Here is a 24,849-nt window from a genome sequence, read left to right as displayed (position 1 = left end):
CTGATGTGTATCCCTAACTCTTCTCCTCCATTCTGGATATGATAAGAGAAATATTGAGCTTTTAATTCAGTGTTGTCATTTTGAGAAACCATAATCAAATATTTTCTGGCATGCATTTGAATTGGAGAAGCTTCCACATCAAAGTGCCTGGCAAAATAACATTGGGTGTGAACTTCTCTTCCACCTCACTGCCCCAACCCCACTCCTTCAAACTTGGTACATTAGGAAATCTTCCATCCATCCACTCCCCTCTAACCCAAATATTTGATGTCCGGTTTACATGAAGTTATAATTATGAAAAAACAAAGCCCACAAAAACATATAGGCTGCTCTGCTTTCCCACTCCCTATAATATGTATTGCCAGAAGCGATACCATCCTGAACACAGTGAAAGCCAAGCGGTCAAGCCCAGTTATTACTTTGTGAGAAGCCACCAGGGATCTTCAGGAGTCATGTCTGAGAATCACTGTCAGGGGGAATTGACAATACTGAACTAGATGGACCAATGAACTGATTTATAAAATGCCACCTCTTTGTACCAAGATTAGAATTACAGATGGTTTACATAGAATCTTATGTTCTTTAGGAACAACTCCTGTGCAATCAACATGGGAGGTGTCATCACCAGTGGCTCTGGTCAATAGATGATTAGAATGAGGGATAAACAGCTAGTCTTTATTCTGGTTGTCCACAGTGAACACTTCTCACTTCTATATAATTGCTTGTCACCTGTGACTACCAGTAAGTACTTAAACAAATATGCCTGACATAACTTATACTATATTACTCAAAACTTACGAAGCTTGTTGATAGCTTGACTGGCTGCATGTGCCAATCTTTATAATGGCATAATCCAAATATTGTAGCAAAAGTTGTCTGTAAAAGCTCTACTAAACTTATTTACCACATAATATTGTCTTCTCATACGAAGTAGAGTATTCTTTCATCTTTGTTCATTGCTAAGGAAGAGGCTGTAATGTGTCAAGCTGTAAAAGAGAACATAGGTATGCAAAACCTATTCTGTGGCTTAAATGGAATATGTTGGTGAGAGCCTTAATACAACTCAGGAAGTCTGTTTTAGGAGGGCACAGTTCGCTTATTTGAATGCTGTGTTCTCATCGTACCTTACTTGTTTTGCTTGTTGTCATTTGGTTCTTCTTTCTTTGCATTTTCCCCAAATTAAGAAGGTTTTATTAAGGTTGTTCTGTGGGAAGCTTTGTTTCCTTAGTGGAAAAGATTTTCATATAAAAGTGCACTACCACTGAAATATTTAAAATGTGGTTTGATATAAGAACAAATAATAATTAAATTACTACTGAGAGAATACATAGAACAGAGAAAGAAGCCAAGGTAAAAGTTAGCTGTTTCCTGATCAGTAAATCACATCACAGACTTTGCAAATATAGATTTTAAAAACTTTATCACTTCAACTCACACTGTTATGGAGCCCCCAGATGGCGTAGTGGACTAAGTGACTTGAAGGTTGGGTTGTTGACCTGAAAGCTGCCAGGTTCGATGAGCTTCCTCTATTAGCTCCAGCTCCATGCAGGGACATGAGAGAAGCCTCCCACAAGGATGGTAAAAACATAAAAACATCTGGGCGTCCCCTGGGCAACGTCCTTGCAGACGGCCAATTCTCTCACTCCAGAAGCAACTCAAGTTGCTCCTGACACGGGAAAAAAACAAACACTGTTATGAATGTACATTATGCATTTCAAGGCTTATATTCTGACCTTGCTGTACAAACTCATAAATGATTTCCATCATGAAACAGGATTGAAAACTAGGTTTTTAAATATATATATTAGCAAGATGCCTAAATGAGTTCATACAAAGTATTCTGCATGAAACATCCATATAAAACACAGCCAGGGGAAACTATATAAGTACCAGAAAATTAAAGAAGCACAGGCCAGCTCAAATCTTTTGTTGCTTCACATACACTGATAATTCCTGGGACCACTAAGGGGTCTGGCAGTGCATGCATGGCCCAGCATGCTCCTTGTTACATCTGTCATTTCTCAGGAAAGCGTGTTGACCATATTGCCACATTATTGGTTTAAAAGTATTGGAACAGTGTCCCATAATTCTATGTCTCACAGAGGTGTAGGATGTGACCCTTAAGAGAAACTACTGCATTAAATCCTCCCTTGTGATTGTGCTCTCTATAGACCTGAACATGTGTATATACAATATCATGTTGCATACAATGTTTAAGAAATGTCTAGGCTATAGTTGATGGGATTTGTAATCCAACAAGATAAGGGAGCCAGGTGTTTCCAACCCCATAGTACATAAAAAATTCATTGAGGTGTCTATTAAAAACATTATGGGTATATGTTAAACCTCCATTCTTCACCCTCTTGTGTGTGACATTTAAAGCATCAAAGTATTTTTTTGTATTGCAATGCCTTCTTTATGGATTATTATATAAAGGAGTGCTGATTTATTTTGTATGTGTGCTTATTAAATGAAATACTGTATTAAATTCTAAAGAGAAGAGACGTAAATCCCTTGCACTTGATTTCTTGAGCTGGTAGAATGAGATCAGTTATTATTTTCTTTCCCCTAAAATAGTTGGAAGTGTCATTGTTAGAGAGTTGAACGTGGTTTGGAAAGCTTACTAAGATAGAGATCACAAATGGAAAAGATGTTGTCTTCTCTTTTTTTATGGTTGGGATGTATCTTCCAGCATTCCTTACCATTGATTATGCTGGCCAATGTACGAGGGTTATCTAGAAAGTAGATTACGTTTGAGAATTAAAAATGAACAAAGTATAAGAGAACACATTTACCATATGCAGTTGAAAGCCACGCCCAAATACCACTTCTCAACATAGTTGCCATTCAAATCTAGGCACTTATCATAGCGATGAATGAGCTTGGCAACTCCCCCCCACACACACACACACAAACCTCAACGCAGCATTTTGGTGATGATGCACAGCTGCGGGAAGGGGTGACCGGCTGGTTGAGGATGCAAGTGGCAGAGTTTTGTGGGGGAGGAGTTGCCAAGCTCATTCATCGCTATGATAAGTGCCTAGATTTGAATGGCGACTATGTTGTGAGGTGGTATATGGGCGTGGCTTTCAACTGCATATGGTAAATGTTTTCTCCTATACTTTGTTCATTTCTAACTCCAAAATGTAATCTACTTTCTGGATAACCCTCATATGTCCAACAACTCCTAGAGGACCCCATACTTTCTACTCCCTGTTTTAAGTAGAATAAGTTCCTTTGTCTCCATGTTGCCTTTAGTGAAGCATCAGAGAAGCATGCAGGATAAGTGTCTATACCAGTGCTTCTCAACCTGGGGTCCCAGGTGTTTTTGGCCTACAACTCCCAGGAATTCCAGCCAGTTTACCAGCTGTTAGGATTTTTGGAAGTTGAAGGCCAAAGCATCTTGGGACCCACAGATTGAGAACCACTGGTCTATACCATGAGAAGTGATCTCTCTTTCAAATTGACATCCTTTCTCTTCTAACAATAAAGAATTATGTCTGTCTTCAGCCACATATTCTCAGTCCTGCTGTTCTTGCCACAGCTTCCATGAAATGAAACTCATAAATTGATTAAAAAGTGGCACAAAAAATGCTAGCTTGGAAAAGACAAAGGGTAGGAACCTTTTGGAAACAGAGAAAGGCTGTTTCAGACTTCATTCTGAAGGACATAATTGAGAATATGTTGGCAAACAAGAGGCATCACCGCAGCATTGCGTAAATAACTGCCAAAAGAGTTACATCCGACAGGATCCGTGAGGCTCCATGCCAGCAGCATTGCAGCAGTGGAGCCAGAGGAGTTGGGTGTATACCCGACTCCTCATAGAAAAAAGGTAGAAAAACTAAAGAGGAAACAGGAAACAGTGGGGAAACATCGTGGGAAGGGATGCCACAGACCCTGATGGTAGGGAACACAGCAAGATGGTTCCCTGTGCTGCCCCACAACTTCCCCTGCTGTCTCCTGCTTTACAAAGGACCATCTGATGAGGTTGCAAAGGGCAGATATCTGCTCATTTTAATTCTTTGGGAAGCTAAAGGCAAATTTGAGACATAATAAAATCTTTCTGACATGCTACAGTAGAGTCTCACTTATCCAAGCCTCGCTTATCCAAGCTTCTGGATTATCCAAGCCATTTTTGTAGTCAATGTTTTCAATATATCGTGATATTTTGGCGCTAAATTCAAATACAGTAATTAGAACATAACATTACTGCACATTGAACTACTTTTTCTATCAAATTTGTTGTCTAACATGATGTTTTGGTGCTTAATTTGTAAAAATAACCTAATTTGATGTTTAATAGGTTTTTCCTTAATCCCTTATTATCCAAGATATTCGCTTATCCAAGCTTCTGCCGGCCCGTTTAGCTTGGATAAGTGAGACTCTACTATAGTTCAAGCCACTCTTCCACAAGCAGATGGTAGAGCACAGAGTGTACAGTATGTTTTTGCTTAGGGCTGCTTAAGGAGTGGCAACATATTAGCTCCATTGACTAGTTTATAATGTATTTTATAATGGTCACAATGTAGAATTTTTAGTCCTTGAAAAAATTCAGCTCTTATTTATATGTACTTCTGGATATTTATTTTCATCCAGATTAATTTGGTTCCCTTTTTCTGCTTAAGCCTTCTCTATCCTAGAGTTCTATAGAGTTATTTGATGAAATTCATCCTAGTGGTTCACGTGTGGATAGATTTGCCCACCCTGGCCCTTCCATACATGGGTGCATCTACACTGTAGAATTAATGCAGTTTGACACCACTATATTGGCCATGGCTTAGTGCTATGGAATCCTTTGGTTTATAGTTTGGTGAGGCATCAACACTTTGGCAGAATGAAGAACCTGTAAAACTACAAGTCCCATGACTTTGTAGCATTGAGCCATGATAGTTAAAGAGGTGTCAAACTGTGTTAATTCTATAGTGTAGCTACACCCTTAGTTCTAAAACATTTTATATTCCTTGGGTGGAGGGTAATTCTTCAGTTCGGATAAAAGGAATAAGGCACTGTACCTCCCTAAGAATTTTTCTGTCATTTTATGTTACACGGACAGCTAAAAGCTAGCAGCTGTGTGGCTCTTCCTACAAAAGCTTGCTCCCCAGCTAGCAATAACTTTACAGTGTGGATCCTTTCAATTGATTTCATGCAAGGGCTTTTAAATTTTGGTTCTTTGCTATCAGATTTTGCAGCACTAATCTGTATTAAATTCATAAGAAAAGTTCCTTCCTGTATTAAATCCATAAGAAAAGTGCCTCCCTGTATTAAATCCATGAGAAAAGTACTCTACTCCTATAGAGTAGGAGTGGGCAGAGTAGGACTTTGAGGCCACATGTCCATTCGTCACAACCAGCAGTGACCTTTGTCCACTTTGGGTTTGGCCCTCACACTTGCTTATCTCAGTTTAAATGACACAGGAAGGTCTCTTCCTGGCAATAGAGGTGTGTATAAGAAAAATCCTTAACCTGTAACAGGTGTTTCATTTTTAAGAACAATAAGCTTTGGTGGAGAACATTTACAATTACTTTGGAAAATTTTAGCATAGGAAGATTACTGATGTAGATTTTTTCTCTGTATGTGTAGGTGCGTTTTCCGCCTCACACACTGTGTGATGTAGCTGGCAAATGTGTTTACAACTTCAATTTAATTTTGGTTATGCAGTATTACTAAAATTGTAATGTAGCTGTAATTGTAGCACAGCAGTTATTCACAGCTTAAAAACTATAATAGCTTGGAAGTTGATTAAAAATCTCCCAAACGAGTTAATGTCAGTGAACCAAGTAGAGGTGTTGGGGCATTTAAAAAAACAAAACAGAACATTTGGTACCAGAGGGAAAAATAACATGGATACCGGTAGGTTCCTACACTACAAAAAAGAAGAGCACTTCAACATCTTTTGCATTTTTGCATTCAAAAGTAACAATATGATCATGTAAAACTAGATGAGGGAAGTCTTATATAAGTAAACAAAAATGTTTTGAACTTTCTCATGTGCACTTGGATACTTCTTCCAAAATACAAGTAGTGGTATTTTTCCCCATTTAATCAGCATCCGCTTTTCTTAAGATTTGCATTTTGGTGGCTGTACTTCAGATCTGTGTTTTTCTTGTATAGCCATGTTGGGCTGAGCTGGTGAGCTATATTCTTATCCACCACCACCCCTCTTTTCTCTCTGTTGTGCTCTTCATGCATGCATAGCAAAGGCTTCTGAAGGCAAGTGTGATTTACCTTGCCTGTTATAAGCAGCTATGATAGGATTGTAGCGTAGAATGACATTCTTTCCCAGCTCAAGCTTTATTGTAGTGTTTACTGCAGATAAAATTCTGCTATCTATCACTGATCTCTATTTCTTCAGCTGTTCTTCACTGTCCTCCCTACGCTAAGGTTGCTAAAAAATGGCAAGATAAGGAAGAAAAGGGAACTGGAAAGATGTAAGTGCTTCGTAAAAAGGAGCTTCCTTATCAGATACTTTGTTTTTGGAAGTATACCTGATTAAAGAAATTTGGGATTGTGAGTGGAAGCAGGCTGCATGGACCAAAACTCTCAATAATATTTCATCATGGAGTGATTTCTCCAGTTGGCATAAGGAGTAAAAGGCTTTGTTCTTGATCGTACCTGGCTTGTTTGGGTTTATAAACTTGTCTGTGGTATGCATTTGAGTGTTCTCTAAGCATACCTGCAATTGTTTTCTGTATTTTGGAGGAACTGTCCCCTTTGCACAGTTTGATCCAAAGGCTGTTGAAACTTGTGACAAGTTCAGTTATAGTTGTGGGCATCATTGTATGATTTTGGCTTTTATTGGGTGTTTTTTGTAGCATTTGTTAAGGTATTCAGCATTAGGAATAATCCACCAACTGCTGAATGATTAAGACATGTACACAGCAGCATCAATTTTGTATTAGGTAATGAATATTAGATCCGCTACACCTATGAGTTGTCTGAGTAGTACCATATATACCCATTTATATGTCGAGGACAGGTTTTGGAGCCAATATTATGTATTTTGACATGATGAATGGATAGGGCAAGGCTCATTTCATTGGCCATTGCTGCCATTTTCATGACCAGGCATTAAAAATCCTAATAGCAGCATCATGGCAGAAATAAAAGGGGTTCAATACTACTTTTTAGGTTTTCTCAGGATGGACTAAGCTCTTACCTTTTCTCCTCTACTCAGAGAATGGAATGGTTCCTCTTTTTATATACGAGCTGAGTACATTGACCATAACTTGATCTAGATTTTTTGGGTTGATTTTTGACTTACAAATCTAGAGTTATACTTAAGTATATAGAATAATCAGTAGATAGGGCAGCACTTTCAAATTAGCTAATATGTTCATTAACACTCAGTGCTATGCTATGATCACAGACTTTATTCTGTTATACTTAAGGCTAAAAGCAAGAATCATAGGCCCCTTCCACACTGACATATAAAATCCAGATTATCTGCTTTTAACTGGATTATATGGCAGTGTAGACTCATATAATCTAGTTCAAAGCAGATCATGTGGACTATCTGCTTTGATAACCTGTATTATGTGGCGATGAAAGATTGCCTCCTTCCACTGAGGAATTTTCACTGACTATGAACATTTTTCACTTCTTTAGGCTATGAACCTGTCCCAAATAAAGGGGACAAGCTTTATGTACTATAGACACAAAAGATACACGGACTTTGTTTAGCTTCCTGCTTGCTGTTGTTGTGGTTTCATGTGGCCTGTGAAGAGAAGATGGAGATGGAGATTTATGTTTTATAGTGGGATGAGAATGACACGGAACACCCACTGTGCAATGCAGAGGTCAGTGGTAAATGTTGGTACCATTGTCTAGAAGGGGGAGGGTTGTGTTTTGGAGGCTTAAGAGCCACAGACTTTCAGGGTGCTCAACTGTGGGAACAGTTTTGCCAATGACCTTAAGCCATTACAGTTGGAAGCCTGCCAGGCTATAAAACTCTGTCCCATAATGGGTTGAGCATCTCCTGCTTCAGAAAGAATTTTCCCCATTAGCTACTGAATATATTTTACATGTCAGTGGTTCATAAAAGGGCTAAAGTAATTAGAAATACTCCTTGCTGTGTTTTGTAATCATTTTCTTACAGATGACATGGCTGCTGAGAATTTGTAATCTGAAGAGGAAAATCTGTTCACCAAAGATTCAGAATTTTTCTCCATCAATACGGATACTAGAGAGTTTAAATTATTTAAACTCTGCATTTGGCATGATCAAAGTATGTTCAGGCTTCTAATGGAATTTAATTCCATTACATTTAACCTGGAAGCAGCAGTAATGAATTTATGTTGGCCTTAAAAGCCTGTTAGTGGAGGAACCTAATAAGACATCTAAATGAAGGTTCCTATTTGAAACATAAAATAAAAATATTAAGATGCCATTAAGAGTAAATGTATGGGCTTTGTTTTTAGTATATTAAAAAATACACAGCATTGAAAATAAATAATAGAGAACTATTCAAAATTGTATTACAGTAATAAACATAACCTCCTTTGCTTCCATCAATCTAATCTTTCCAGAAACCTGCAAGTCTCTGTTTTAACTTTTCTCTCTCTATGCCATGTGATCTGTTCTCTATTTTCAGACTTATGAATAGTAATTTGCTCAGGTTTCTGTGGACCCCTGTTCCACTGCAAAGGCAGCTTTTTCCTTTCCAACTATTGACAATCTGTAAAGGCAAATCGAAGCATTTAAACTTATGCATTAATTCCTTTTGAGTAGTTCTGTATTGCCTCTCAACTCACCTGGTCAACTGAAGCAATAAAAAACCAAAAACAATCAAAATAATAAAAAAATTAAAAAAATTAAAAATGCATTAAAATAGGTTTTAAAAGTCCTTAAAGCAGTCTAAAACAACCCATTTTTGAAATAGTTAAGACAACAATTTCAAACATTAAACAAGTATTGGCATTGTATCCAGTGCTGCCCTTCTGTTGCTCCAAGTTCACTTTACATGGCTTTTCAGGATCATGGCTATGGGGAATAATGTGAAAATGGGCTCCCTCCCTGTTCTGCTGGCAGAAGCTCCACTGAATTAAAGAACTTTCCTCCTTCCTTGGAGGGATAGATTGGGTGCCATGGACGGATCTGTGCAGTCTGCTGGCACATAAGAAATTTCATTAAAAAATCATAATATTCTCAGCTATGGTAAACGCAAGCTTTTCATAGAAATGTAATGAACAGATTGTTGAGAAAAGATCTACAAATAATCACACAAAGCAAGCCAAACACGAAAAGGCTCTAAAAATAGGGCAACAGCAATGTCATGGATGTCAAACCATGTTGAATGCTTTTAAATCGGCAGCTGATTCTGTCTCCTTGCCAATTATTCTGGCTGGGAGAAGACAACTGAGCTTCCTTGCACATCATTGCCCTCTATCCCACCATACTTTGTGAGTGCAGGAACTTTTAAAAATCTGTGTATTTAAAGAGAAATGCAGAAATCTTTAATGCAATTAATTGTCTCATAATTTCAGGAGATTCAAAAGGGAACAATAAAACATCCCTAAGCAGGCATCTTCTCAAATATTTTGTTTGAATAATATATCTAAAGTGAAAGTGTTCCTGATTTTATAATAGGATAGAATGCTTTTTTGTTTTGTAAACATTGTAGAATTCATCATAATTCGCATCAGCCCAGAACAGCAAACTACAGTGTGTGAAACTGAGGTGTAGAAGAGACAGTACCTTTCATCCAGACACAGCAATGAAAAATTATGCAATGGAAATCCTGGATTTCCCATCAAGTGGGGAGTGATCCTCTCAATACATATGTTCTTCCTATTTTTCTAGACCATTTTGTAAGAGCAAGATAGAAGCAATCCTGTGGCCTTCAACCAAAGCTTTACTTCCTCCTAGTAATTTCTGTTACAGATTCTCTTCAGGGCTTTCTTTGGTCAATGACAATCAGAAAATAGTACAAGGGGTTTATAATAAGGAGATCTCTCTGAAACATCATAGGGAACTTCTGTGGCGAAGAATGGGAACTGAAGCAGAGCAACAGTGGCTTGCTGAAGGCCACTTAATGAATTCACAGCAGAAGAGAAATTTCACCTAAGGACTTTATGATGTAAAGCTTCCTAATAGGCTAGATGCTAAAATAACTGAGCTATTAACTGGAAAATCCTTAGTTTAAGTTCCTCAAGCTCACTAAAAGCAAATCTGAATTCCACTTTTTCTTGCTCTTTTATTTGCGTGATCTGCAATATTGGGATGGTGTTGTTCGCTTACTGTATAGGGTTATAGTTGATATAATTGTCGAAATGATAGAATGAAAGGTTTATATAACTTCTACTGTCTATGAATTTTACTTTGCAAAGAATTATCTGCAAATAGTATCTTGTATTTCTGCTTAGTGTTCCAGGGTCCTTCCTCATTATGGGCTAGATAAGCAATACCTGTATTGTTTTTAAATTATTTTATATAGATTTTTAGTAAATAAAATAATTGTAAAAACATGGCATTTTTAAAGCATACTTCCTTTTCACAAAGCATTTTACTAAACTGGGTAGCCCTTGCAACAAATCTGTTCTCTGGGCAGCATTATTATTCTTCAGTATTAGAACAGAATAGAAGAAGCAAGACCAACCTCTAAGCCAGGGGTCCCCAAACTAAGGCCCGGGGGCCAGATGCGGCCCTCCGAGGTCATTTACCTGGCCCCCGCCCTCAGTTTTATAATATAATATATTGTATATACATATAATATTGATAATAATATTATAATGTAATACAATATAACACTAATAATAATACTATATAATAATATTATATATTCTATATTACATATAATATTACTAATAATATTACAGTATAGTGGTATAGTTCAATATAGTAATATATAATGCTAATATTGTGCTATGCTAATAATAAAATATATTATATGTACATATAATTTGTAAGCCACTCTGAGTCCCCTTTGGGGTGAGAAGGGTGTGATACAAATGTAGTAAATAAATGCAGTAAATAATAAATAAATACATTTTAGACTTGGGCTCACCCAAAGTCTGAAATGACTTGAAGGCACACAACAACAACAACAACAACAACAACAACCCTAATTAACTTGACTATCTCATTGGCCAGAAGCAGGACCACACTTCCCATTGAAATCCTGATAAATGTTTGTTGGTTAAAATTGTTTTTATTTTTAAATATTGTATTGTTCTTTCGTTGTTCTTGTTGTTGTTGTTGTTGTTGTTGTTGTTGTTGTTTTTGCACTACAAATAAGACATATGCAGTGTGCATCGGAATTTGTTTGTATTTTTTTCAAATGATAATCCGGCCCCTCAACAGTCTGAAGGATTGTGGACCGGCCCTCGGCTTAAAAAGTTTGAGGACCCCTGCTCTAAGCCATTTCCCAAGATGTTTTCTTCTGTGCCTGCATGTTGGTAAATGTCGGCAATATTTTTGTTCATTATGCAGGATAAGGCTATGCATGTACCCAGTATACGACCACTTTGAGTCTACATTTATTATGTTGACTATTAGCGATGACTATATTTGTTTCTAAGTGTTTGCAGACCACTTCCTTAATGATCTTTTCCAGAATCTTGCCCTGTATCAATGTGTGGCTGACCGGATGGTAATTCTTTGGGTTGTCCTTTTTCCCCTTCTTAAAGATAGGGACCACATTTGCCCTTCTTCAATCTGTCAGGCCTTTCCCCGTTCTCCAAGAACTCTCACTGATGATTGCGAGTGGTTCCGAAATGACTTCTGCTAGTTCCTTCAACTGCTAGTTCCATCTGTAGTAACTTATGAATGTGAGAGCTGGACCATAAGGAAGGCTGAGTGAAGGAAGATAGACACTTTTGAACTGTGGTATTAGAGGAAAATTCTGAGAGTGCCTTGGACTGCAAAAAGATCCAACCAGTTCATACTCCAGGAAATAATACCTGGCTGCTCACTGGAGGGAAGGATATTAGAGGCAAAGATGAAGTACTTTGGCCACAAATATCAGGATAGTTGCAATTGCCCATGACTGCTACCGTGTTTCCCCGAAAATAAGACAGTGTCTTATATTAATTTTTGCTCCCAAACATGTGCTAGGTCTTATTTTCAGGGGATGTCTTATTTTTCCATGAAGAAGAATTCACATTTATTGTTGAACAAAAAAATGAACATTTATTATATACTGTACAGTAGTTGTCATCACAAATCAGCAGAACCAGATAAACTGTGAATCCTATCAAGAATTTCCTGTTACTACCACTATTTCCATGTACAACAATCTATGGTACATACATTTACCAATCCTGCCTGCTCTGGTGTTCTGTTTGGTGGGCATGCTTCCAAACAAAAACTTTGCTAGGTCTTACTTTCAGGGGAGGTCTTATATTTAGCAATGCAGCAAAACCTCTACTAGGTCTTATTTTCTGGGGATGTCTTATTTTAGGGGAAACAGGGTATGTCTCTTCTTTGTACCTGTTTGATCAACTGTTGACAGAAGGCTTCATCAAGTTCTTCATCCTGGCGCGGTGGTCTATATTAGATGCTCATGATGAGATCTTTATGAGTGCCAGTTCCCTTGATTTTTATCCATATGCTTTCAAACTGGTTTCCCGGAGTACAGTCTTGCATCTCTTTTGTGGCATAACTGTTTTTGACATATAATGCTACTCCCCCTCCATTTCTGTTTGTTCTGTTTCTGTGAAAGAGGTTATAGCCATCAGTGGCCAAATTCCAGTGACAGGAGTCATCCCAACAGGTTTCAGTGATAACTATGACATCATAAGTGTGGTATTGTGCTAAAAGTTGGAGCTTGTCTTGCTTATTTCCCATGCTCTGTGCATTAGTGTAAAGTCATGTAAGCCCCTGGGACCTTCCCCTGAGTTGTTTATTTGGGTTTTTTGGTCCTTGTTGTGTTTGTGCAACCTTCTGTTTAGCCTTTAGGCAGTTCCCTATGGTCGTGGATAATGTACTGTTCACAAGGTTGTTGACCCCCTCCCCTGGTGGACCTAATTTAAAGTGCACTCAATGAGGTTTGTGAATCTGTGCGCAAAAAAGTGTTTTCCTATTTGTTTGAGGTGCACCTCGTCCCTTGCCGGTAGGCCATCCTCCTGGACAAGCAGGCCATGGTTGAGGAAGCCAAAATGTTCCTCCCGACACCATCTTCTGAGCCAGTTATTGACCTGTACAATTTTTATGGCTTTTGTAGGGCCGCGTCTTACAATGGGGAGGAGGAATGAAAAGACCACCTGTACATTAGACTGTTCTGGCTTTCTTCCGAGAGCTCAAAAATCATTTGTTATTTTTATTGGTTCCTACATGAATTATAATAAGACAATTTAAATACCTTTGAATTTGGAGACTTTCAGGGTATTAACTCCAGACACTCTACACCTTGTTCTGCCATTTTCACTACCTTAAGTGAATTTATTTTCCTAGAATTTGAGTGGCACTCTTGTGACCCTCCAGGTATTGTTAGATTGAGATTACCAACATGTCTTTTTGTTGGGCATGCTGGAATGAGTTACAGGGAAAAGCTTTCTAGTAATATGTGGACAACTCCCACCTTTACCTTATCCCTTTAACATTTAAACATCATCTTCCCTCTTCCCAAAAGATCCCTCAAGTTGTGTTTCAAATAGTTATATGAATGCATTGTAAAAGCTGTAGTTTCTATGTAATCTTGGAGATAAAGAATCACAGAAAGATGGCCAATACATTATGGTAGTAGTATGTTGTGCTCATATATCCAGTAGTCATGTTTGGTAGCCTAACCAAGGTAGCCTATTAGCAAAGAAGTTAAGAAATCAAAGAAACTATAAACCACTCCTGTGCATGCAAACCACAAAGACAGTTGGAACTTGAGAAATCTTGTCTGAATGGTTTGTTCTACATAAGAAAAGAGAACTTGTTTCTCTTGCCCGGGGATGGTATTTGACCAGGAATTTACTAGGCTGTTATTATACCTTGCAATAACAACACTGAATCTACCGTGAATAACATGGGAGCACCACATTCCTCTGCAACTCTATCTAGGCTATGTCTGACTTTTCAAGTGGATATTTCCCATGATCTAAACAGATTTTTACATTTCTTTGGCTACTACTAGAATAGTAAAAGGTTTTGGTATCTATATGCAGGAAGATTTTTTACATTCTAGGCTTTCTGGAGCTATTAATACATTGCTTCTTGTTATACCACCGTAAGGAAAATCGATTAGCAAGGCCATGTTAGTGCAGTAGTGCTGCTGTTGAGGGAAATATATCAGCGTCTTTTTCATGAGATTTGGCTATTCAAATTATTGGTGTGATGTGGATTGGAACCCTTCTACTCCTGTACCATTAAAAACACTTTTGGTTTGTTGCATATTATCTTAATTCTCCCTGTAGTTATTAAAACATCATTTCTTCAGTGACTCTTCTTTCAGTGAAAAATGATGTAATTTAGGCTGCCCCAACCTTCTACTACATAAATGAATGCATAAACAATAAATCTGTGCCCATATCTACTTTCTCTGATCTTATTTTTCCTAACTTGCATACAACCTTATCTTACTATGTTTGTGGTAGTAGGTTCAATACAAGTGTGCAGATACTCATGAGGGTGCTGTAGTGGAAACTTTGAATATGACATAGATGATCCTTATTCATATTCAAATACAGATCAAGAAAATAAGCCATAGTTAGGTGTTTGGAATTAATGTATGAGTAACTGACTATGTGCTAGTTTCAAGAACTCATATTGCTAGTATTATCATCTTGTTTTTATAGAGACAGCTTTCTGAAAAGAAGAATCTTCTCTGGATTTTCACAGGTTCCAAAGGACATGGAGAGCTTCTATCAATAGAGTAGACTTTCCTCTTCAGAAGGTCACCCTTTAGGTGATATTGGCAAGAGCAAGGTTAATACCCTGCTTGCTGGTTTACAATATACAGATTATCATTGTTGGAAGAGAGAAATAAGGTTTGCTACCTTGTTATCTTATTTGTGTTCGGTCAACACACAAAGAGGGAAGTGCAGTGGCCTCACCCTGTCTCCAGTTCTGTCTCTCTCTTCACGTGGTGAGCAATGAATACAACATTTTCCCCTAATAATAATAAATCCCAGGTTCTCCAGTCAGAAGGAGAACACCCATGCATAGGAGAAGCTCTTCTATTCAGACTTAAAACTTGTGTTTGGAAAATAATGTAACCACATTTAGCGAGAGATGATCTAGCAAGCTCCCCACTGGCATGCTAAGCATAAAAAGGTAATGAATGAATAGGACTAAAGACACTTTCTTATCAGGAGACAGGTCACAGTAAAAAAAAAGTCAGGTTACTGAACTTGGCAAAATGGTGCTTAAGTGTTACTAAATGTAAACAGCAGTTTTTATAACTGTCCTGGAAAAATCATAGCCTTTAGATTTTTAAAGGTTTAAGTTATCTTTCCAAAATTTCCCAATATCTTGGATTTATAAAAATGATGGAAACCCAACTAAAACATATTTACATCTGCTTTTTCCAATGACAGTTCTACTTCTGGCTATGATTTGTTGCAACAAATCAGCTACATCCTTGAAATATGAAGATATGTTGTGTCCGGCTGCATCTGGTTTATGTTCGTAGATTGTATCTGAGCAAATAAAATAGAACCAGAATTATTGAAGTCTCTTGTGGCAATTTCTGAAGTTAGCTATTATGTGCTTCATTTTTGGATCACATAGTTAATGGTCTAGTTATCCTGCCAGCCTCAGGGTGCAAAATACATCCTGTTTACTTGAATCTTTGGACTCTGCAATGGGAAGGCATGGAGGGCTAAACAAGCAGCCCACTGAGCTGCGTATTCTTCAAACCAAAGAGGAAAATTCAGTAATGAAGTAGTACATCTGATGATTGGCTGTTACATTTCAGAATGAAAGGCTATTCAGGGCAATTAGATTATACTAAAAATAAATAAGGCTGCTTCTCAGGGTTTTTTTTCCCAAACTAATTGTGACACTGGAGCTTGGGGGCACTTTTGCTCCCCTCCAAGGAATTTCAAATTCAGAGTTTTGATTGGTTCTATGAAAAACAGATTTTTTACTTTCACTATAAAAACTGCATCACATAAAAGGCAAATTGTATCACATCAAGCTGCTACAGGGGTATTTAAAGTAACATATTCTAGTTTTCTTTATATGCATAAAGATAAAGTATTTAGACTACAAACAAACTTGAAATGGATTTTTCTGATGAAGGGCATTGGGGAGATCATTCTGTCACCACAAACAGAATAAAGGGGTAAGTGAGAGTGAACACAGTCAAAAACAGTTGTAAACCGCACTGGGGATTGCCGTGTACAGGAAAAGGAGATATATATCTGCAAGTCTCGGTGCATACACACATCTCTCCTCCCACAGCTACCCGTCTGCTAGATTTTCCACTAACTTGCACATTCCTCTCAGCCTACCTCAGAATGCTTGCCTTTAACATTGGCATACTAGCATGAAGGAAGCTGGTTTAGCACTAGTTTTTTCTTGAATCTTAGGAATTGTAATTTTGGAAGGCTTAGAATGAGATCTGAAGAAAATTCTCAATACCCTTACTATAGTGTAGTCCTTGCTATTCTTTCTGAGAGTCCCGGTAGTTCACAGGAAAGATGAAACATATATGTTGTTGTTTTTGTTGTTTGCCTTTAAGTTGTTTCAGACTTATGATGACACTTAGCAAGATTTGTTCAGAGACGGTTTGCCTTTGTCTTCCTCCAAGACTGAGAAAGTATAAATTGCCCAAGATCACTCAGTGGCCAAGTGAGGATTCAAACTCTGGTCTCCGTGTTGTAATCCAACACTTAAATCACTACACTACACTAGCTCTGATACCTGATTTACACACTACTTTATATGCATATCAAAATGAAAATTAACCTCTAGTTCTGTGTTATATCTGCTTGTAAAATTTATAATTTTTTGCCATCCAGTATCATGTTTCAGATACAGATAATTGAGTTCATATGTTCACTGTAGTTTTCTTTCCTGTAGTGGTAAGCCTGACCAACAGTTCAAACTTTTCAAGATTTTCAAGAGAACCACTATGCTAGAGAGTTACACAGATTAACTAGCTTAGTTGGAGCAGTTGCCCATGTAACCTGTTCCATTCTCCTGTCACTGTCTCCATCTCTGGTTGGGAAATGTTTCACAGAGCTGCCTATAGCCAAAATAGAGTGCAGAAAAGTTGCTTTTGGATTACATTTCTCAGAATCCCCAGATCAGCATGACCACTAGGCATGCTGTTGGAGGATTCTGGGCATTGTGGTACAAAAGGTAACTTTTCCAAACTTTGAGCAAAGATTAGGAGAATCTGCTACATGTATTCAAAGCTAACTGAAGGGTGTTGTTTGGCCAGTCTTTCAAATAAAATAACGAAACAGTCCAAGTTCTTTTAGTCTCTTTCTCAAAAGATAGCAAGATGAAAACAAACAAAGAGGAAGAGGTGGTCTGATTATTCCACTGTTGAAAATACAGGTATGGACAAAGTGGATTTTGTGCTGGAGCAAGATGTATTGGCATTTGATGAAATCCATGTGAAATGGCAATCCTATTTTTTCTCTTCTTCATGAAATATTTTTTCTTTGCTTGCTTGCTGAAACACATTTTCTATTTCTGTTTATAAATCCTTTACCACTGGGTGACACTGTTTCACTACCTTTCCCTTCTCTCTCTCTCTCTCTCTCTGTCTCTCCCCCCCCCCCCCCCCGTGTGTGTGTGTGTGTGTGTGTGTGTGCGCGCACCACATTCTTCTGTCTCACAAAAGCAAAGCGTAAAAATGGACACAACACCATCAGCAGCAACTATATATTTTGTCAAGCTATATAGTTCTGTGCATCCTTGTTCAATACAGAATAGTCCCATGGATAAATTTTCTACATTGATCTTCTCAGTGTTAATTTCTGGCCAGAAAAGAATTCATATTCAATGCACTACAGATTTAATGTTCAGATGCATATTAATGAAGCACTAATTACATTTTTGAAACTGTGGTCATACAAATTGCTTGTGTATTTCTCCAGACACAAATGTATTCTTACAGTTTATGTTGATCTACTGTGTTCCCTCTTATTCTTCTACTATACACTTTCATGTCCCATCTGCACTGTAGGTGTCTGTTTGAGTAAGGATGGATATTATGAATCAAGACATGTTAGAAGTTCCTTCAGTGATAGTGTGGTTGAATGCAAGTTCTCTGCATCAAGGTGGTCTCAGGTTTTTGGAGAACTTTCTCTCTTCTTCATCTAATCCCCACTCAAAAAAATCAAAAAGCAGCTGAGCCTGTTCATTTGCCTTAGGCATCGTGCTTCATTTGCAAACATGAGTACACCTTTTCTGTACTGTAAGATGAACACTATCTCAGTATGCTGCTAATGTTTGCTAATCAGTCTGCTTTTAGGCACTATTATTATTATTATTATTATTATTATTATTATTATTATTATTATTATTAACTGCATTTAGGATCTTATTAAAACAACATACATCTAGGATTGTTTCTCACATCTTATCTCTGGCCACTTCTCGAATATATGGATTTTTAAGAACAAAGCAGTTTGTAGTGCTCAAAGCCATCACCACTTCCTCTGTGATAGCTTCCTTCTGATGATATGGTAGTTGACTGGAGGATTACAATGGTGAAATAGACCCATGTGGTATGCAGCAACAAGAGGAGAAGGAGCAGACCCCATGAAGAATCCATATGAAGCATTCCTTCCAGAAACACTTTATATTTGTGTCTTCCCCATATGGTAATTTTGAGCCCACAAAAATGTTTGCATTTAGATATTAATCATTTTAAAAGACAAAATGGGACCCTTTCCTATGTTTAATTTTTGTTCAGAAGGTTAAGATGCCCTGTCCCCGGTGGTTGATGGGTATTATGAGCAACTAGGGAATATCTTCATTGTTTTGGAAGGCTCTTAAAATGTCTTGCCTAGGTGTTTTTAGGAAACATTTAAGAAAACCAATTACCAGGCTTGTTAATTTCTTTCTCGGTTAAACTCTGCAGGACTAAGTACATGAGAATACTTGCTTTGTGGGTGAAATGCCTATGCTTTGAGCTAATGGCAAGTTCTGAACTATTTTTCACACATTTCCACTGTATTGAAGGTGAAGGAGAATGTGACAAAACAGCCATCTTATCATTGCTAAAATCGAAATAGAATGTAATGCTAGATTTGCATAGAAGATATAACATGGCACTGAAAGATGTTTTATTGTAAAAACATCAGTCTGGAAGCGCAGTCTGTCTGAACTTCCAGGCAGATGTGATTATGAACATATTCTATGAAATGCCCGCTTAAAGTGAAGATCCTTTCATGTAACCTTCCTGCTGTATTTACAAACTGACAGACTGGGAAAAACAAGCAGCCTTATTGACATTAGATGCATGCAATTGTATTATGTAATATGTAATCTGCAGGAGAAATTATTATAATTATCAGACACAAGTAAGAGATGGATAGACATTACATCTGTGTTTGGGATGCCTATTTTTCCTTTAAATGTCAATTAAACATGCCTTTTTTACCCTCCAGTCTGTGTGGGCATAAAGTTTCATAATCTGCCCTTCTGTAATTAATGGCTCAGTTAACGACTAGAGTGATTGCCATGCTTCTTGGATCTAATTGTGTACCCAGCTGACCATTCTTGCCCACCCGTCTAATCATGAAAACATTCGGTGATAATCTTTTGAGTTTATGTTTCAGGCATGGCTGGACTAATTGTACATCCCTTGCCAAGCTCGTAAATTCACCTTAGCTTCCCCTGTTAATTCTATAAGGAATGAGGTAGATTTGTGAGAAAAGCTGCCTGCTATACAAAAGATCAGATAAACAATAATTAACCTTAAGCATTTGCGCTGACACTTGGTATTTAAAACAAGCAGCACTTTCTTCCAGACTGATTTGTCTAGTACCTTTACAGTCTTTGAGGAAGGCTGGTGGGCTTTGAACTGTGGGATTGGCATGGCTAACTGTCTACTGCTTAGACTTCTTTGTGCAATCCTCACTGTACAGTTCGAGAATGTTATAATGAGTTTCATAGCATACAAGAAATAATTCCAGGAATGGCAGGAAGGGAAGGTATCATTTTAGAATTAGATATAAGCATTTTCACACGTGCAGAAGTGACTTTCTATGCCGGTGATATAATATGTAAAATAGGACTTATTCCACAATATGAAAGAGGTGACCTGTTCAACCTGGCTCATTTTATTGGAAGCATAGAAATATAATGCATGCATTCTTTGTGAATTCTTTTTTTTATGCTTTCTGCCCTCTCTCTTTGGTTCTTCACATAACTTCTGTCTTTTGGGGGAAAGTAAAAGTTCTCCTCTCTGCTGTTCCTATAAAGAAACATTATTTTCTTATAATGTTTCTCTGCTGTTCCTATAAGGAAACATTATTTTCCAACCGGGGGTGGGAACCGGGTGGGGTTTGGTTCCATCGAGGTCGTATGGGGGAGGAGGAATTGCGGTCGACGGATTCCCAGGGAGAAGCGCAACAGAGTTCTTGCGACCCTGGAGAAGGATAGGTGTGGTAGCCTCGATGGCAGCCCCTCCGGGCTGAAGGTCCTGCTGCTCAATGCCAGATCTGTCAAGGGTAAATCATCTATTATCCAGGATTTAATCCTGGATGAGCAGGCGGATCTGGCTTGCATCACCGAGACCTGGCTGGATGAACTGGGTGGAGTTAGCCTTTCCCAGCTTTGTCCTCCGGGTTTCGGGGTGCATCAGCAGGCCAGGCTGGGAGGGCGGGGAGGTGGGGTTGCGGTGGTCTTTCGGCAGTCCATCGCCCTGGTCAGATGCGCTGCTTTGCAACCTGCCGGATTTGAGTGTCTCCACCTGAGGGTGGGTACCCGGGACAGTTTGGGGATTCTGCTGGTATACCGTCCACCCCGCGACACAGCAGTCTCCCTGCCTGAGCTAGCAGAGGTGGTCTCTAGCGTGGTGCTGGGTTCCCAGCGCCTGGTGGTGCTGGGAGATTTCAACATTCACGCTGAGGTCACCTTGACAGGTGCAGCTCAGGAATTCATGGCCGCCATGACGACCATGGGACTGTCCCAAGTGATATCGGGTCCCACTCATCAAGCTGGACATACACTCGACCTGGTTTTTGTTGCGGGCGACGGTTTGGTTGGAGTGGAAGAGCAAACTATCCTTCCATTGTCATGGTCCGACCATTATCTGATCAGTTTAAGACTCACCACACCCGTAAACCTCCGCAGGGGTGGTGGACCCATTAAGATGGTCCGCCCCAGGAGACTTATGGATCCTGAGGGATTCCTGAGGTCTCTTGGGGATCTGTCTGCCATGGAGCCTGACGATCCTGTCGATGCCTTGGTCGCTCGCTATAACAGTGAGTTGTCCAGGGCTATAGACATGATCGCCCCCGAACGTCCACTCTCGCTACGTGGAGTTGCCCCAGCCCCCTGGTTTACTGGGGAGCTGGCGGAGATGAAACGTGCGAGGAGGAGACTAGAGTGCCACTGGCGGACAACTCGTGATGCATCTGACCGAGCACGGTCTAGAGCCACTATTAGGGCCTATTCCGCGGCGTTGCGAGCAGCCAGGAAGGCTTTCTCGACTGCCCGCATTGCGTCTGCAACAACTAGATCCTCAGAGCTGTTTCGGGTTGTTGGGGTGCTCCTCCACCCTCCTCAGGCTGGGGGGGCACCTGACATCCCGGCAACTCGGTGTAGCGAGTTCGCTCACCATTTTGCAGACAAAGTCGCTCAGATTCGTTCCGACTTAGATGCTGGCCTTGTTGCAATGCCAGGTGAGGTAACCGAGGCTTCTGTCTGTTCGATCTTGTGGGATTCGTTTCAGCTTGTGCAGCCTGATGATGTGGACAAGATTCTTGGAGCGGTGAGGGCGACCACCTGTGCCCTTGACCCTTGCCCATCTTGGCTTTTAAAACAGGCCAGTGGTGGGTTGGTTGATTGGTTTATGAGAATAATTAATGCCTCTTTGGAGCAGGGTAGATTTCCATCTAATCTAAAACAAGCGGTGGTGAGACCTATCTTAAAGAAGGCCTCCCTAGATTCGTCCAACTTGCATAACTACAGACCAATCTCCAACCTTCCATTTTTAGGCAAGGTCTTGGAGCGGGTGGTTGCCTCTCAGCTCCAGGGATTCTTGGATGATACGGATTCTCTGGACCAATCGCAGTCTGGCTTCAGGCCTGGTTTCAGTACCGAGACGGTTTTGGTCGCCTTGGTGGATGACCTCCGCAGGGAGCTGGACAGGGGGAGTGTGACCCTGCTGGTTCTCTTGGATATCTCAGCGGCTTTCGATACCATCGACCATGGTATCCTTCTGGGACGTCTCTCCGGGATGGGCCTTGGGGTTACTGTTCTGCAGTGGCTTCAGTCCTTCCTAGAGGGGCGTTCCCAGATGGTGAAGCTGGGGGACACCTGCTCGGACCCCTGGCCATTGTCCTGTGGGGTCCCGCAAGGTTCTATTCTGTCCCCCATGCTTTTCAATATCTACATGAAACCGCTGGGCGAGGTCATCCGGGGTTTTGGAGTTCGGTGCCATCTCTACGCGGATGACACCCAATTCTACTACTCTTTTCCACCAAAATCCAAGGAAGCCCCTCGGATACTGGATCAGTGTCTGGCCGCTGTGTTGGCCTGGATGAGGGCGAACAAGCTGAAACTTAATCCTAATAAGACAGAGGTCCTCCAGGTCAGTCGAAAGTCCGATCGGGGTATTGGGTGGCAACCTGTGCTTGACGGGGTTGCACTCCCCCTGAAGGTGCAGGTCCGCAGCTTGGGGGTCCTCCTGGATTCGGGGCTGACGCTTGAGGCTCAGGTGTCGGCCGTGGCCGGGAGGGCCTTTGCACAACTAAAACTTGTGCGCCAGCTGCGACCATACCTCGAGAAGTCTGATCTGACTACGGTGGTCCACGCCTTAGTTACCTCTAGACTGGACTATTGCAATGCGCTTTACGTGGGGCTGCCTTTGAAGACGGCCCGGAAATTGCAATTAGTTCAGCGCTCGGCAGCCAGGCTTCTAACAGGAGCAAACTACAGGGCGCGTTCTACGCCTCTGTTTAAGGAGCTCCACTGGCTGCCGTTTGTTTTCCGGGCCCAATTCAAGGTGCAGGTTATCACCTACAAAGCCCTAAGCGGTTTGGGACCCACCTACCTTAGAGACCGCATCTCCCCCTATGAACCTGCACGATCTCTTCGCTCTTCGGGGGAGGCCCTCCTCTCGCTCCCACCACCTTCGCAGTTGCGGCTGGTGGGGACGAGAGAGAGGGCCTTCTCCGCTGTGGCCCCCCGCCTCTGGAACTCACTCCCGAGGGAGATTAGACAGGCCCCCACCCTCCTTGCCTTTCGAAAAAGCCTTAAAACCTGGCTTTTCCAGAGGGCCTTCGACGACTAATTTTTGGGGGTTGATTTGTCTGCCCATTTAATTTAATTAGAGAGTGTTCTGCCATGATTATTGATACCTTGCTGAGTACTTCTGCCACGAAGCTACAGAAGCCCTCTATTTCAGCCTAGAACTGTTTTATCTCCTTGTTTTTAACATGTGATGTATGTATTGATTGTATGACTGCTTTTCATGTTTGATTTTACAATGTGTAATTTGTCACTGTTTTTATTATTGTTGTGAGCCGCCCCGAGTCCCCTCGGGGAGATGGGGCGGGATATAAGAATAAATTTATTATTATTATTATTATTATTATTATTATTATTATTATTATTTCAATCATTGTTTAATTAGAAGCCTTTTAAATCTTTGAATCCTAGAACTGGAAAGGATCTGGAAGCTCCTTTATATATGCAAATGTTTCAGTTCTGCTTTTCACCCTAAGAAGTACTCCAAGGCAGTTTACAAAAGAAAAGAAAACCTCAAACCAAAATTTCAGTCGTATTAAAATAAAAAACAGAGCTGAAATTAAAGTACCACTCTCAATTTTTAAAAAAAGTTAAAAACTTAATGTAATAAAAATGTTTTTCTATATAATGCTTTGGGCAGGAATTCTTTAATGTGGTACTGTACTTCCATAGAAAAGCCCCTTATTATATATTCCTGTGAACTGAACCTTTTTTGTAGGGAAGGATGATCACAATAAATAGGCAAGTTCTTAAAGGTGCTGGCAGCTGTTCAGATATCCTAGCTGTAAACTGTGAGGTCTTTATAGATAGGCACCAACACCTCAAATTCAATCAAGAAGCAAACTGAAAAGGAATGCAATAAATGGACGACTGCTGTGATTAGTCTGTAAAGTGTAAATGTGAATCATTCAGACTCTCATGTTTTTTCACTAGCTACACTTTCTAAACATTCTGCAAGACCAAATCTTATGTCGAGCATTTCAGGTTGCAATCCATATTATAATCCCATAAAGTGGGCGGGTTGCTCTAAAGATAGGATTTAAATAAGGGATTTCTTGATTTGTACTATCCCATGGTATAGTGGTTTGAGTATTGGACTATGAGCTTGGAGACCAGGGTTCAAACCTCAGTTCAGACATGGACCCCCCCCCCCCCCCGGGAAATCTTGGGCAGATCACACCCTCTCAGCCTCAGAGGATAACAACAACAAAAATAACAACACTTATTATACCCCAAGGGGACTCAGGATGGCAAAGCAAAGCCCCTTTGAACAAATCTTGCCAAGAATCCTTCATCAGAGGGTTGCCTTAAGGTTGCTCTAAAGCACGCTATAACAATGTAACAGCCATTCCCTACTTGCCTTCAAGGAAAAGGAACTGTTTTGAGAACCCCCACCTGCAAACTGACTTAAAACAGCAGTTTCAACAAAGATTTTCCACCAGGCCTTTCTCTCCAAGTCTATTTGCATGGAAAGAAATGTTTTTCTAGCTTAATGATTAATCTGAACTAATCACTCACTATTTACATTTCTTAAACAGCTAT

At 39.9% G+C, this 24,849-nt stretch overlaps 1 protein-coding gene across 5 annotated transcripts in view; it reads left to right on the top strand.

The window, feature by feature from the left end:
* Positions 1-24,849, top strand: part of fam107b (family with sequence similarity 107 member B) — a 165,454-nt gene that overhangs the window by 124,157 nt on the left and 16,448 nt on the right. The gene's annotated exons all lie outside the window — the stretch shown is intronic.

This window comes from Anolis carolinensis, chromosome 5, assembly GCF_035594765.1.
Source record: "Anolis carolinensis isolate JA03-04 chromosome 5, rAnoCar3.1.pri, whole genome shotgun sequence".
In the NCBI taxonomy this organism is placed as follows: domain Eukaryota; kingdom Metazoa; phylum Chordata; class Lepidosauria; order Squamata; family Dactyloidae; genus Anolis; species Anolis carolinensis.
This window is presented reverse-complemented; position numbering and strand designations above follow the sequence as displayed.